The sequence below is a fragment of the Pinus tabuliformis genome, chromosome 5_1, assembly GCF_031772625.1.
Source record: "Pinus tabuliformis cultivar Carrire ecotype Pingquan chromosome 5_1, CPIR1, whole genome shotgun sequence".
Classification (NCBI taxonomy): Eukaryota; Viridiplantae; Streptophyta; class Pinopsida; order Pinales; family Pinaceae; genus Pinus; species Pinus tabuliformis.
In genome coordinates, this window is record NC_142305.1 from 770,580,720 (window position 1) to 770,596,252 (window position 15,533).

The 15,533-nt window shown below is 33.5% G+C and overlaps 2 pseudogenes; both read left to right on the forward strand.

Annotated features, from left to right (window-relative positions):
- LOC149167200 (UDP-glucuronic acid decarboxylase 4 pseudogene) overlaps nucleotides 1–5,172 on the forward strand; it is a 65,703-nt pseudogene extending 60,531 nt beyond the window's left edge.
- Nucleotides 5,173–5,256: 84 nt separating this feature from the next.
- LOC149167201 (putative E3 ubiquitin-protein ligase ATL44) lies at nucleotides 5,257–5,845 on the forward strand (annotated as a pseudogene).
- Nucleotides 5,846–15,533: the final 9,688 nt, after the last annotated feature.

A 15,533-nucleotide genomic window follows, 5' to 3' on the forward strand; every position in this document is an offset into this window, starting at 1 on the left:
GAAATAGTATCACCATTCTCCATCTTGATTCTTCGAAGCTTGCCCTTGAGCGCCAGTTTCCTCTGGTCGCTACTGTTCTGGTAGAGGTCCTTCAATGTCTTCCACATTGAATATGTAGTATCCTTCCCATGGAGACTCGAGACAATATGGTCTCGAATTCCCTCAAGGATGATCAATCTCGCCCTCGCCACACACTTCTTCCACTCAGCCAACTCTTGTGCATTAGTTAAAGCTGGCTTTGGGATTTCTTGATCAATGAAATCCTTCAAACCATTATCTTCTCATACAGCTTCCATGCGATCTTTCCATGCTATGTAATTCAAGCTGCCATCCAAGGCATACTCGAGTCTCAAGCCATAGAACGCAATTGACCAACCTGAAGTATGAGATGAATTCGTTTTGTACCTACAACCCCGAACTTAAAACTTCGAATTTTCCCTTTTCAATATGCTATTCACAGTTTTGATCACCTTTGTTCTAATACCATGTAGAATTTCCTGCAAAATCTCTACAAATCTACCTGTGAGATCTATGTAGAAAATCTGACTGTAGATTAACTCGATAATGAAATATACCAAAGCAAAATACTATAGTTTACTTTTACTATCAAACTTGTGAAAGCTTAAAGATCTAGTTGAATCAGAGCTGAACACATATAACTATAAGAAGAATCAATGCACATGAAACATAGAAAATACTCAGGGGAAAGTCTCAGCTAAAAATTCCACTATCTGTATTATCAACAATGTAAACTTTGAAACAGGAACTATAAACTCAAAACAGGAACTCTGGCCAAAAAAACCCCGAAAAAACATGAAAAACAGTGCTAAAAATGAAAAGTGTGTATACTCGAACAATGGTTTTCTTTTAGAGTCAATTTTGAACATGTTTTAAAAATGGCAATGAAAATCATTTTTTCGTGCAAAAATTGTGCAAAAAACACCCTGAAAATGAAAAGTGTTGATATTGGAATGACGACTTCTTTTTTAGGGTCAATTTTCAACATTTTTAAAAAATGCCAGTAAAACCGAATTTTTATGTGCAAAAATTGTGCAAAAAACACCCTCAAAACGAAAAGTGTTGATGTTGGAATAACACTTTTTTTTTCTAGGGTAAATTTAGAACATTTTCAAATAATGGTGTAAAAGATTTTATTATGACTCCGAAAAACATTAAAATTTCAAAAGAATAATGAAAACATAAAATTAAAAATAAAAACAAAAATTAAAATAATGAAAAATAAATAAATAACAAAACGTAAATAAAAATATATATTAAAAACAAAACATAAAATAAAAAATAAAAAATCAAATATAAAAAATAAATAAAATGCAGCAAACATTAAAAAAAAAAAATTAACAAAAAAAAAAATCAATCATAAAAATGTAGAAAAAAAAACAAAAAAAAACAAATTACCCTTATAAAAGATAAGAATTAAAAAAAAAAAAAAAAAAAAAAATTAAATAATAAGAAAAACATATTTAAAAAAAAAAATTTACATTTTTTATGTGAAAAAAAAAATTGACTCACCTCTTTTAAAGTTTGACTTTGATTATTTATTTATTTAATTTAAAAACTAGCTTGTGAGAATGATTTTGCTGAAATCATTCTCACAATCTAGTATGGATCACAGAAGTCTAAACTCTTTAAAAACTCGCTGTTTAATATAGCAGTTACTTATTAATATTTGTTTTTAATAAATTAATATCACAATTTAATATTATTTTTCAAAAACTAGTAATATTTGGTTTTAATAAATTAATTTAAATTTTATTTTTCAAAAGACTAGCCATTGTTACCTATTAATATTTTTAATAAATTAATGAGATAATATTATTATTTAAATATTTTTTTTCAAAAATTTGCCGTTTAATATATTCGTTAATAATATTTGTTTTTAATATATTAATAAATTAATATTATAATTTAAACATTATTGTTCAAATATCGCCGTTACTTGGAATTATGTTTCTACATTGCTCTCTATTTAAGCCTTTGCCATGGTGTGGCTCTTCATCTAGTCTTCATGATGAACGACGCTTGTTGGTTCAAAAAGGGTCCACCAAAAAAATCTCTCATGTGATTTCCACAGAAGACTTTTTAATTTAAAAGACTATAAAATTTTAAAAGTAAAAATAGAAAAAATTTAAAAAGCATATACAAAAACTAAGAATTTTTTTTTTTTTAACTAGATTAAAAAATAGAAAATTAACAAAAAATAAATAAAAAAACTACTAAAATCAACATTGAAAAAAAAAAAAAAAAAAACCAAAAACCATTTAAAATTTTAAAAAACATACCTATTTTCAAATTTAAAAAAAAAAAAAAAAAGCATACCTATTTTCAAATTTATAAAAAAAACAATATGATGATGATGATGATGGTTAACATCCACTGAGACCAAAAATTGGTCTATGGGACCTACAGAAACAAATTATTTATTTTGATTTAAGATTTTATTCCTATGCTCAAAAAGCTTGGAGAGAAACCTCTCGAGCTCACTATAATTTTGACATTGTAAAAGGGTAGGAAGGTTAGTATTGTAACAAAGATTGTGAAACTGAGATCTAATGTGGTTGTACGTGGGGCACTCTAAGAGGAAGTGGTTTTCATCCTCGATGTTCCTATTCTCACATATATGGCAGAGCCTTTCCATCCATGGCGTCTTAGGAATTTCCCAACGACCTGTTTCACTTTGGAGCTCATGAAAATTCATTCTAATCTTTGCTATATTAATTTTCTTCTTTGAGCTAGTTGAAATAGAGAGATACTTTTGATCTTCTAGGGTGGGGTTAATGACCTTCTTATAATAACTTAATTTTCTTTTAGCCGCTAAATCTTTCTCACACCACATTTTTTCTTTGAACTTAGAAGTAACAATATCTTTAATGTTATTTATGTTTTGCAATGCATCATTCTCATTGATCTCCCAATATTTTAACCAGGCCCTTGTGTTTTTATGCCACCCCCGATTGAGCCTTAGGTGGTTTTGGCTGAAATTTAAAGCTAGCTTAGGAAGTCTCTGATCGTCTATGTTATTGAGTTTGTGCTTGTACAGCAGAAACCTAATCATAGCTAGAATCTCAATAGGGGAAATACCTGCTTCTATAAGGAGAATATGATAGGATATATTACTTTTAATTCTCAGGTTATAAGTTATAAAACGCTTCTGGATTTTCTCAATCTTTCTCCATGATTCTCTAGAGATGCTGCAACTCCAAACCTCACAACCATATAAGATAACAGGAGTGACTAAAGTTTCAAAGAGGAACTTCTTTTTATCCCACATTACAAGGTTTGTTGTTTTACAATTATTTTCAAGACCAAAATAAGCTTTCCACCCCCCATTAATCATTTTCTCAATGCTATGGTTCCAGTTGAGCTTGTGATGAATATCAATTACTAGGTACTTGTAAGAATACACTTCCTCCAAGTTATTATTGTCATACATAAAATTGGCGTAAGTGTCCTTCTTGGATTTGATAATCATAACTTTTGTTTTGTGAGTGTTAACAGTCATACCATGGTAGAGCAGAAATCCTTAAGAAGCCTGAGTTGCTTATCAAGATTAGATGGGCACCTTGCCAAAAGAACAATATCGTCAGCATAGAGAAGAAGGATGACGACTATCCCAGCTAAGATCGTGCCATTACATCCTGCTTCCTCTAAATAGTCTTCGATCTTATTGATGTAAATGCCTAATAGGGTAGGGGAGTGGGCGCAACCTTGTTTAACCCCGATGTTACACTTAATATCTTTCGACCACCCCTCATTGCTCTTTAGCTTGGCAATTACATTCTCGTATAACCTTATAGCAGCAGCTCTCAACTCGAGAGGAACCTTTAGCTCTTCTAATCTATTCCAAAGGTTGTATCTAGGAACTGTATCGAAAGCTTTTCTAAAGTCCACAAAGCAACAAAATAAATTGGATTTATCATTACAACATTCCTCCGCAATCATCCTAAGCATAACGAGGTGGTCTATTGTTGAGTGATGCATTTTGAAACATGCTTGGCCTTTAGCTTGCTTACCTTCACTTTCAAGCCATATGCTTAACTTCTTTTCCAAAATACTACCATATAACTTGGATAAGAAAGGGATAATCATAATTGTCCGATAATTAGAGGGGTTATTTGTATCCCCCCTTTTAAAAATAGGGATAATGAGGCTCTTAGTCCAAGGTTTAGGGAACCCTTGCTTGACTGCTTGATTGAAAAGTTTGTGGATGTAGGGGATGAGGACAGGACCTCCAATTTTTAAGATTTCCACCTGGTAACCTTCAATGTCCTTAGCTTTCCCATTAGCGAGGCGATTAACCCTAAACTTAATGTCTTCTAAAGAGAAAACTTCTTTCGTTGTGAGCAGGGTTTCCAAATTATCCATGACATTTGGAGATTCATAAAGCTTTTTAAGATAGGAATTTCAATTGTGAAGAGAAATTTTATTATTATCTTTAGTTTTCCTAGTCAGAATCTCCCTCCAAAATTTCATAGGAGCTACCTTAGAGAAGAGTAAGAGATTATCCTATCTTTGACGAATGTACTACCTCTTTTTCCTTTTAGTTAGGGTTTTATATATTTTTATCTTGTCCATTTTAAGAGATTCATCAACAGCTTCTTTAATTGCTCTCCTCGCACTTTTACAATCTTTGTCATACCATGGATTGGTTTTGCTATTTCTTTTATTATTTGAAACTTCAATTGAGAACTTGTTAATAGAATATGATAAGGTTGTAGTAAAATTATGATAGAGGTCTTCTGTGTTGTCTATACTAAATAAAAGAAGCAAATTAGTTTTTAATTCATTTAGAAAGAAATCATTTTTATTTCTATCAAATATTAAGTTATTTTGGCTGTAAATATTATTTTTTGTGAAAACTCTATACATGACAAAATTGAGAGTTATATCTTTAAAATATATTTTTGATTTAAAAAAAAAAAAATCTAAAATAAAAAAATATATATATAATTTTCATTTATAAAAAATATATCTTTAAAATATTTCAAAAATTTATATTTTAGAAATATATACATATAATTAAAAAAAATATTTTAAAATTAAATTTTTATTTAAAAAAAAAGGTGCCGGCCGCCCATTGGGGTGCGGCCCTGGGCGACGCTACTGCTTGCAGGCCACGCAGCTTCTTGCAGTGAGAGAGTAAGCGTTATATGAAATCCTTATCTGACAAGTCTTTTATGGTCCATTAAGCAACAAACTCTGAAGAATTTCGATGCTCTTTTGATTCCTGAGAGGAGAATGGTTTTAGATGGCGCAACCGATATGCTAGCGCCAGTAGAGCTGTCATTTGAAAGTCCACAAGTGATGGTTAGTCCCCATATGGCTGAACGTGTGACAGTTGGTCTTCTTGCATTGCTGTGCACAATGATATTTCTCACGGGACTGGCTATAATCATTCCACGGGACTACATTTGGAGGCCATGCCACGATTACATGGCCACTAGATGAGCTTAAGGCCGGTATGAAGTCGAAATCCATAAAAGCACTCCCCTCCATCATCTATGGAAAATCAATGTCAAGGTTTGCAACGGATTGCGCTATTCGCTTCGCAGAACTCGTGGAAGGAGATGGTGTGACAATCTTGCCTATCTGCAACCATGGCTTTCACATGGAATGTGTAGATAAATGGATTCGATCTCGTTCTTCATGCCCTACTTGTAGGCATTATGTTGTTGACCGTAGCTGTAAAAGGGTGGAAAACAACATTATGCCCAACAAATCGGACAGTCTGGGAGTGCAGATTCATCAAGCTAGAGCTTATGAATCTAGCGAAATCATCGACATGGATAGTTATGTTATTTTGCCTGAAAGGGCAACCTGTGTTTGAGTATACTATTAATGGAAAGGGCGGCATTGGTCCAGACAGTTTGAAAGCATATCAACCTGTGGTTACCAAGATTATAGACATGATTGTCGTCAAAGAAATGCTTCAGATTTATTTAATTAAGGTCACAAGCCACTCTAGATTAATATAGAATAAAATTATATCGCTCGTTAAAAACGTGAGGAATTTGTCACTGCGAGATGTGTTTATCTTTATACGATTCAATATGCATTGTTTAAATTGATTTTTTTTTATTTGTAGTCTACCTGTTTGATGTTTTTGCAAGACCATTTTTGGTAGTTTTTCTGGAAAACTGAATTTTAATTATATAATAGGTAGAATTTAAATGTTTAAGAGTAAGAGCACCTAGCATATATACATTGAATTCATATATATACGTTCAAAACTTCCTTTTTAATAATCAAAATTTAACTTATTATTGAAAAAATTCTTACTAATTTAATGAAAAAAACCAAAACTTTTAATAATCATGCTCTCATTTTTAAATACAAATCTTACCCTTCATTAATCGATACTCGTATGTAGATTTTTAAATACAAATCTCACAGGTGATTAAGTCAGTAATTGTATGATAAGCTAATTTTGCATGGCGATCAATAACCACAGTAGATTGTTTAATATACTTTAAGATTTGGTGATTGTGATGCCCAATCTATCAAACGCAGAGTTCTTCTGCTCTTGTCAACGTCCTTGGCTTCCCAACGATACAACCGCAAGCTCAAGCTCGATATGGAAGGCTATTTGATCTCTGTCAAAGCTCCACTGCCAGTTATGGTCTTGCCTCCAACCTATGGATCGTAGAGATGTTTCGGCCATGTTGCATGATGTATCAGTCTGGACAATCTAAGCTCCACTGTTAGTTATAAGTTGGCCACCAACCTCTGGATCGAACAGATGTTTCAACCATGTTGCATAATGTATCAGTCTGGGCACCCTGTTGATCCTATAGTCTAATTATATGTTGGGTATAAAATTTGAACCTAACATGGGCTCTTCCTAATTACGGGTTTGTCGATATCTTAATAGCAGAAGTAATCATCCCTAACGTGTTACAAAAATAAAGAGTTAATGGATCACTAAATGTATTAATGTTAGTGTTAATCTTTATATTTATAATCAAGTTAGGGTTTGGAATATTTTTTTTTTAATTATTTCAAACTTTGTTATTTAAAACGTTAAAACATATTTTTATAAAAATACTTAAAATTCTAATAAGTTTATATAGCCTCTAGAAGATCAAAAGTATCTCTCTATTTTAACTAGCTCAAAGAAGAAAATTAATATAGCAAAGATTAGAACTAATTCTCATGAGCTCCATAGTGAAACAGGTCATTGGGCAGTTCCTAAAATGCCATGGATGGAAAGGATCTGCCATATATGTGGGAATAGGAACATCGAGGAAGAAAACCACTTCCTCTCAGAGTGCCCCATGTACAACGACATTAGATCTCAGTTTCACAATTTTTGTTACAACACTGACCTTCCTAGCATTTTACAATGTCAAAATTATAGTGAGCTCGGGAGGCTTCTCTCCAAGCTTTTTGAGCATAGGGATAAAATCTTAAATCAAAATAAATAATTTGTTTCTTTAAGTCCAATAGACCAATGTTTGGTCTCAGTGGACATTAACCATCATCATCATATTATTCATTAAAAAAAATATTATTTTTAGAAAATAATTAACTTCTAAAATTAATTTATTAACCTATATATTAATAATAAATTTAAACTTCAAAAAATCTAATATTTCATTTTTAACATTTATTAAAAAAATAACTATTTAAAATTATAAAATTTACCAACTTTCATTATTATGATTAAATAAATAAAAAAGTCCTCCCATAAAAACTAAAAAAATATGATACTAAAACGATCAAAATTATTGTAAGCGTTGGTCGAGCCAAACTACCCTTTCATCATTGCAATAAAAGAATGATTTTTATATTCAAAAGCATCTCTTAGTAGTAACACTACTACATGAAGCGAGTATTTAAGACATTTGTTGAAGATGAAATAATTATTGTCTTAAAAATATCATTTCGTCTTAACCATATATTCCCATTCAATTATTTTATTTTGATATTTATAATTATTTTAAAGTAAATGTGTGGCTTGGCTTTTTGTGTGACTTTTGTATATAGAGGAGGAGATATGTGGAAAGTGCATCACTAAATCTGTTTTTGATGTATCTAGGCTAGGCTAAGTAGTGTGATAGAAATATTAGGGATTCTTGGAATTGCTCAGCTGTCACCCACCTTTTTATGGGGTATGGCTCTCGGCGCTCCCACCGGCGGTTAGGCGGACCCACCCCCTTATGGGGGCCCGACCCTCGGCGCTCCCATCGGCGGTCAGACAGCGGTTCGAGTGACGCTTTTTTTTAAATAAAAAATTATTTCAAAAAAAACTATAATTTTCATAAACAAAAAATATTTATTTTTAAAAAGAATTTAATGTTTTAATTATGAAATTTATATTTAAAAAAAATATTAAATGTTTCTTTAAAAAAAAATCAAAAAAATGCTCAAAGGTTTTTTTTTTTTTTAATAAAAAATATTTATTTTAAAACAAAAAATTAAATGTATTTGTGTTTCTAAAAATAAAAAATATATATATTTTTAATTTTAATATCTTTTAATAAAAGATATATGGTTCTATAAAAAAATTTAAATTTTTTTTTAATCAAAAATAGATATATTTTTTTAATTCTAAATGTTTTTTTTTTTTTTTTTTTTTTTTTTTTTTTTCACTTTTAAATTCGAATATATATATATATATATTAATTGTTTTTTGTTTTTCTTTTATTGGAGTATATATTTGTTTTTAATCTTAATTTAACTACTTTTTATTATTTTTTTTGTTATTGTTTTTATAATTTTCCTATTTTTACTTACTTGATTTTATAGTTTTTTTAAATTTGTTTTATTTTTTTCTAATTTTTTTTTTGTTTTTTACGATATATATATATATATATTACATTTTTTATGTTTTTTTTTGTCTTTTTATATATATTTTTATATTTGTTTTTTTATGTAAAAAAAAATTGACATAAATATTTTTTTGTATAAAAAATGGAACTTTAAAAAAAATATCTACACTTAATACATTAACAAATTTAAAGTGTCAAAAATGGTTAAATTAAGAAAATAATTATTTACATTTCATACATTAGAAAATATAAAGTAAAAAAAAGGGCATGATGGAGAATCACCACTTTTTTAAAACAACATGCAAATCACTAACATTCTAAAACTTAATATACATAAAAAAATTAAAGTGCCAAAAACTATGCTCTAAAAAAAATATGTGTTTTGCATTACCCCTTTTCAAAATCGGGTCACTTTTTTGCTATCTCTACGAAACGGGTGACAGTATCAGTTCTTGTTTCAAAGTTTACATTATTTGTTGGTTATGTGTTGATTATATGATGTATTTTATCGATGGCTCCTATCATATTTTTAGAAATTATTGAATGGTTGATGAATGCATAGACTAACAAGTGTTATTTCAACTAGCTAGAGAGGGTTTAGAGCCTTCTTGGTGATTCTCAGATGAAGGCTATCATTTTATGATCAGATATGAATTCATGACCTATAGCTTACATGTTTTCCATATGTTTGATGAAATGTATGTCATGGACTAGGCAATTCTAGGCTGAGTTCTTGTTAGAGTTTTGATTTATCAGCATTTTCATTTCCTTTGATTTAATTTTTGAAATTTACAAGCAGTTATGGGTAGTATTCTAGAGGCTAGCTTGAAAAAGTGGCTCAGATCTCAGAACTGCTAGCACCGAACTAGAGAATTTAGGTCATAACCACATGGACGCATGCTTATGTGTGTGGCTGGGGCCTCATAACCACACTCTTCCCTTGTTATGCATCTAGTTGGGGTGTTGGGTCATTGAAGGAGGGTTCCAGCTCAAGGATTGATCACTTGGGGTGGTTTCTCAACTCTTGAGTGATCTATAGTCCATGTAGGATGTTTGTAAGTGTCAGTGTGTCATCCCCACTTCCATAACTAGAACTTGGAGGTTGTGTCGTGTCATAGTGACACTCGTCTCATGTTTACCTTAGTGAGCTTGTAAAATTGGGTAATGTGGGAGGAGGTGGTTACATGGTGCTATCAGAGAGACATCGTGGTCATCACCATCATCATCCTTATACGAGGAGTGAGACGTAGTACTTTCCAGATGAGTTCAATAGATCTAAGCCTCCTACATTTGATGGAGAGATGAAGAAACTGGAAGATGCAAAATCATGGATACTTGGGATGAAGAAGTTCTTTGAATTGCATGATTATACAGAGAATATGAAAGCCAATATAACTATTTTTAGTTTCAAGGGAAAATAAAAGATATAGTGGGAAGACGTGAAGCATGTTAGAGGCATCAAGACAAAGTTGAGTTGGCATGAGTTTAAAAGGTCCTTCAGAAATAAGTACTTGTCTGATAGATATTACAATGTAAAAGCCAAGGAGTTCTATGAGATTAAGGTGGGGTCTATGATAGATGAAGAATACCCAACTAAGTTTATGGAGTTGTTGAGATATGTTCCATATCTTAAGGATGAGAATAAAAAGGTTCAAAGGTTCATCAGTGGACCTCCATTAGCATTTAAGGATCGGATTGAGTATGATGAGCCTCAATAATTTGGGGAAGTCATTGGAAAGTTGAAGAATTTTTATGAGTAGTGAGCCTAAGTGGGATTAGGAATGTAATGAAAAGACTAAATGAAAGTGGGTTAATAAGCGAGGAAGACCTAAGGATGTAGGTGACAAGGAGATTATAGCAATGCATAGGAAGTTCAATTTAGTTGATAAAGGACATGGATTTCATTATCAGGAATAGAAAAAAGGTGATGGTAGGAATCCTTTACAATTATGGATTTGTGGCAGAGAGAATAGGAGAGATTGTCCATAGCATCAGGGTAGTAGACCTCATAATAACAGTGCTCAAAAGGCAAAAATAGTTGGCAATGTTGGGCAAAGTATTCCTCATATTTATGCAATAGTGGATAACAAACATGTTGATCATCAGGCATCCATTATTGAGATGGAAGGTAATCTTTTTGATCAATCTCTTTCTATTTATATTAAACCTAGATATAACTATAGTTATATCAGTCATGACTTGGTGGATAAGTGGTGCTTGAATAAATAAGTGCATGTAAAATCTTGGTTTGTGCAGTTGGCCACAGGGACAAAGAAAAGAGTTCATCATTGGGTGAGAACTTGTGCATTTGAGTTGAATAGTATGCGTACATCATCACATATAAATGTGCTTCCTTTGGGATCATACAATATGCTTTTGGGGATGGATTGGTTGTTCATTCACAAGACTAAGGTAGATTTCTATGATAAGGCTATTGAGTGCGTCGAAGATGATGGAGAAAGGAGAATCTTATAGGGTAATAAGGAACCTACATTAGTGAGAATGGTTATAACTATGCAGGAAAAGCCTAGTTGCATAAAAGGGTGTTTTTGACGGTGTTTGATCCACCAACATGTCAATGGATCTCCCTGGTAAGAAGTCCCAACTAGACCTCAAACCGTTTGGAGTAGGAGTCCCAAAAGTGGGTAGTAAAGTATTTCCTTGACTGTGGTAGCGCGAAGAGGTAAGTATCATAAATTTATTGGAAGCAAGTGTGTGACCTTGCAATGATTCAAGTAAGATGCATGGGGGTTCTAACATATGGAGGGGAAAGGAAGTGTACTCCATAGAATCCTGTAATAGTACACATCCTGAAAGGAACACATGAGCGGAATGACATCACAAGTTGGAAGCAGAATAGTCCACAATCCAAAGTGACGGGCTAATCCAACAACACATCTCCAACAAGACTCGTACAATTGCATACAAAATAGTTCATACACAAATGTCTAAGTTGAATAACTTATATTGTTAAAGCAACCAGAATAGTCCAACTACAATAACAACATATGCATGAAAATGTGTTGGTTGAGTTATATTATTAAGTGAAAGTTCCATCCATACATACACCATTGACAACCACTAGCCCCAATAGTGGAACATTACAGTCAACACCGCTTGCTCCTCCAAAGAGATATACTCGCTCTACACTGTAGAGAATCTAAGGCTTGTCACAATACTCTCCAAACCTTCTCTAAGTAATTCCTAGCCAAAATATTGGCTCCCAAAAGCTTGTTCTATAAGGTATGAAGTTCTATTTATAACAAAGGGTTCGATGGCCCTTGACATTCCCCTTTGTGACTCTTTGACTACCCTAATGACTCTCCAAATTCTTTACAAATAACTCTTTACATTACATAGTGATTGTTCACATTCCACTAATGACACCTGGAATTTCACTTAAAACATATTTAAAAATAATATACATTTTTCACATAACCCATGTGAGACAAAATATGCTAGAGATAGCCTAACAAGATAAAACAGTGTGACTCTGAAGTTTGGGGCAAGACCAACTTGGCAACCTCCACTTGATGATTCTTGGTCATGTACTAATGCCAAGCTTGGTACTATGATATGATGTCCCCAAACTATTTGATGGTGTCTTCCTGATGGAAAACTCTTGCCTCCATAGCATCTAGGTATATTTTATTGGAACCTGTGTCCATATTGTCTTGAAGCATGTACAACATGGTGTAGATCATGACAGGACTACCAGTGTGCTTCTGCAAGTTTGGTGCGCTCAGCTCCAAGTCACCCCTGGTGGCCTCTTGTTAGTTTCTCCATGTACCTATCAACCTCTAAACAGACCTGTTTCTTGTGCTTAGCTTTGGCAATGGAACCTACATCTGTACACTCTCTTCCTCAGTTGTTGCCTGTTTCGGTTCATCAAACTGTATTGGCATTGTTTTCTTTGTCACTGCACCTTTTCCTTGTTCTTTCTTCCTATTTCTGCTTCTTTTCATATTCTTTCCTTCTTGTCTCTCGTTCTTCCTTATGTTCTTATTATGCTTGATGCAATCTCAATTCCACTACCTGCAAGATCTGCACTTGTCTCTTCCTCTGCTCTATTGTATGTGTCCTCTTCTTCCTTTTGCTTATGTTTTCAAATTTTCTTGCATGAATATTGAATTCTATTTTGCTCTGCATATTTGTTCTCCCTTTATTGTGTCAGCAATTTCCTCTTTCCCTAATCTTATACTGGATTGCTTCCTTCTGCCACTATTGTTGATCTTGTTTCCATGTTAGTGTTGATTCCTTTTCTATAATTAGTTGGGCATCTGCATATATTGGCAAGTAAATTGGTGCTTGTTCAACTGCTTCCCCAGTACTTCCTTCAGTGGTCTCTCTTGAAGTAGGTTTGTTTAGTTCCATCGTATAATGACTGCTGGAGAGAAGTGCTTCATGAGTGTGGTACCTGTGGGACATAAATGACACTCATGGCAAGAAAAAATTATCTCTTACAAATATAACTTCACATCATGATCAAGAAGCAACCAGGGCATCTGATGAGAGGAATTGTGCGATTTTTTCTGACAGGTGTGACTGACTAACTGTGGGAATTGTGCACTGCACAGTCCCAACAGACAGTGTGGAAGTTCTATGATTAGAACTGTGCAATGTGAAGTTCAATCTGGTTCAAGGCCTGGAAGAGACTGCACATTGCATAGTCTCAGTGACCAGGCTGAGAAAATGGCACCTCGAATTGCATAGTGCACAGTTGGAGCCAGCCCAAGATAGGCTCTGTGCAATTACAGAAGCCAAGTCAAAGGCCTTGAGCTCCTAGATTATGCAGTGCATGCATTGAAGTGTGAGATCCAGGCAGGAGGAGCCCATACCTGTCCATGGGGAGTGTGAAAACAAGCAAATATGAAGGATGAGTGTAGATATAACTAAGCATATATGTATTCATGTAAAACAAGGAACATGAAGCATATGAAGAGAGTCATCGCAATGGCGAGCGTTGGTGAAAATTTTTGGAAAACTCAAGTGACACTTGAGAAAGGAAATCTATAACTTGAAACAAAACTTCTACAATCTAAAACAAGTTAAACACCAACGGTCATTCAAAAAAATGAGTGAAACCACACTCTCACAAGCTAAATAGACAAAAGAGACAGAAAAAGTAGCAAAAGGCGATAAAAGAAAAAAACACCCTAAAAAGCTATGGTAATGCTCTGAAGGCTCCTTGATCTCCTACGAAATGCTAGAGGTTGATCATTGACTATATAAGTGAGCTCTAGAGGCATCCATTACATAGAGTTGAGAAAAATGGAATTCATGACGCTTATGCTTGAGATCAATGAAAACAACGACACTTGGAAGAAACTTCTAAAGAGGGAAATGTGTCACCTTCGGGAAACTAGTAATAGATCCCTACCTCCTAGGGATGCTTTTCCTTTTAGCTTCTTTATTTTCGAGAAATCTGCCATGCACTGCCTGGAAAGATTACACTGTTCTGGGAAGGATCAGGCAACTCTCTAGTTCATGCACTGAGAAATTTCTAAGCATAGTAGGTTATGCAAAATTCATGGGCTGAGTGGCTCTAGATGCCTCTCATTCTCTACATAGTTTCCTAGCTGAAGACAGGCTTCCAGCTGGGTCTGCACATTTCTGGAGCCAAAGCTCAGTACTGGGTTGAAATGCACATTTCCTGAGAGCAAGGTTGGTTTCCCTCTAGGATTACACAGATCATCAAGGCAATGCTAGAACATAGGGTCATGTTGTGGTTAGACAACATAACAAGTAAGCAACACAAGTTGTAAAGTGAAATATAAACTCAAATGAAAGAATAAGTACCTGGGTAGTGTAAGGTAAGCTGTTTGGAATTTAGTAGGTAAGCTCCAACATGAAGATAATGAAAAATTTTGGAGGGTGGTTGTAGTTGCTACAACATTGGCAACACATTTCTAGAACTCCAACTCTCTATATGGACCTTGTCTCGTGTAAAGTGAGTCTACTTCCTCCAAAAATATTATTCGATTCTTTGATCATCGTGGCTCCTTCACTAGCTAAGTTAAAGATATAGTCACTTCCATTCTCTTGATCAATCATCACACATACCAAGCAAAGTCAACTAATTTGTTTCGATTGGGAATGAGGGGTATATTGATACACAAGTAATATAGACTGACATATTTTAAGTTTCATCTCTGAAGTTTCTCTTCTACCAGCAGGCCTGGAAAGTAGCTCAGTGAATTCACTTCAGGAACACAAGAATTGCTCCGCTACTTGCAAGCCAGGACACTACCCTGGCAAAGTTACCTGCTTCACCTCCCTGTGCAGGAAGCCTTTCTCTTCTTTCGCCTTTATTTTATTTTTTCATTTTTCAAATAACTGTGCATAGGCACTTATTTATTCATTAGGCAAAAGAGGGATCCCAACTTATAGAGAGAAGAAGAGGCTATCCCTTCAGAGAAGGATGTTTATATATACCCCTGACATACTTGTTGAGGTTTCCCCCTCACCTTACTCTACTTGGCTTAGTTGAAAAGGGTTAAACGAATATAGAAAACCAATTAGAGTAGGTGGAACTAGTTAAAAGTGCAAGTGTTGTGTTTTCACCAAGACTCACTCTGAAATGAATGTATTTTCCATCAAGGTATCATTGACTAAAATAATGCATGATCTTCATAAGGATATGGAATAGAAATATGACCAAATTTTGGTATTTGTACAAGTCCTCTTGTATTTAACTCAACTTGTCTCAAGAAGCCAAACACGGTTTCATGGGAAACTAATCCT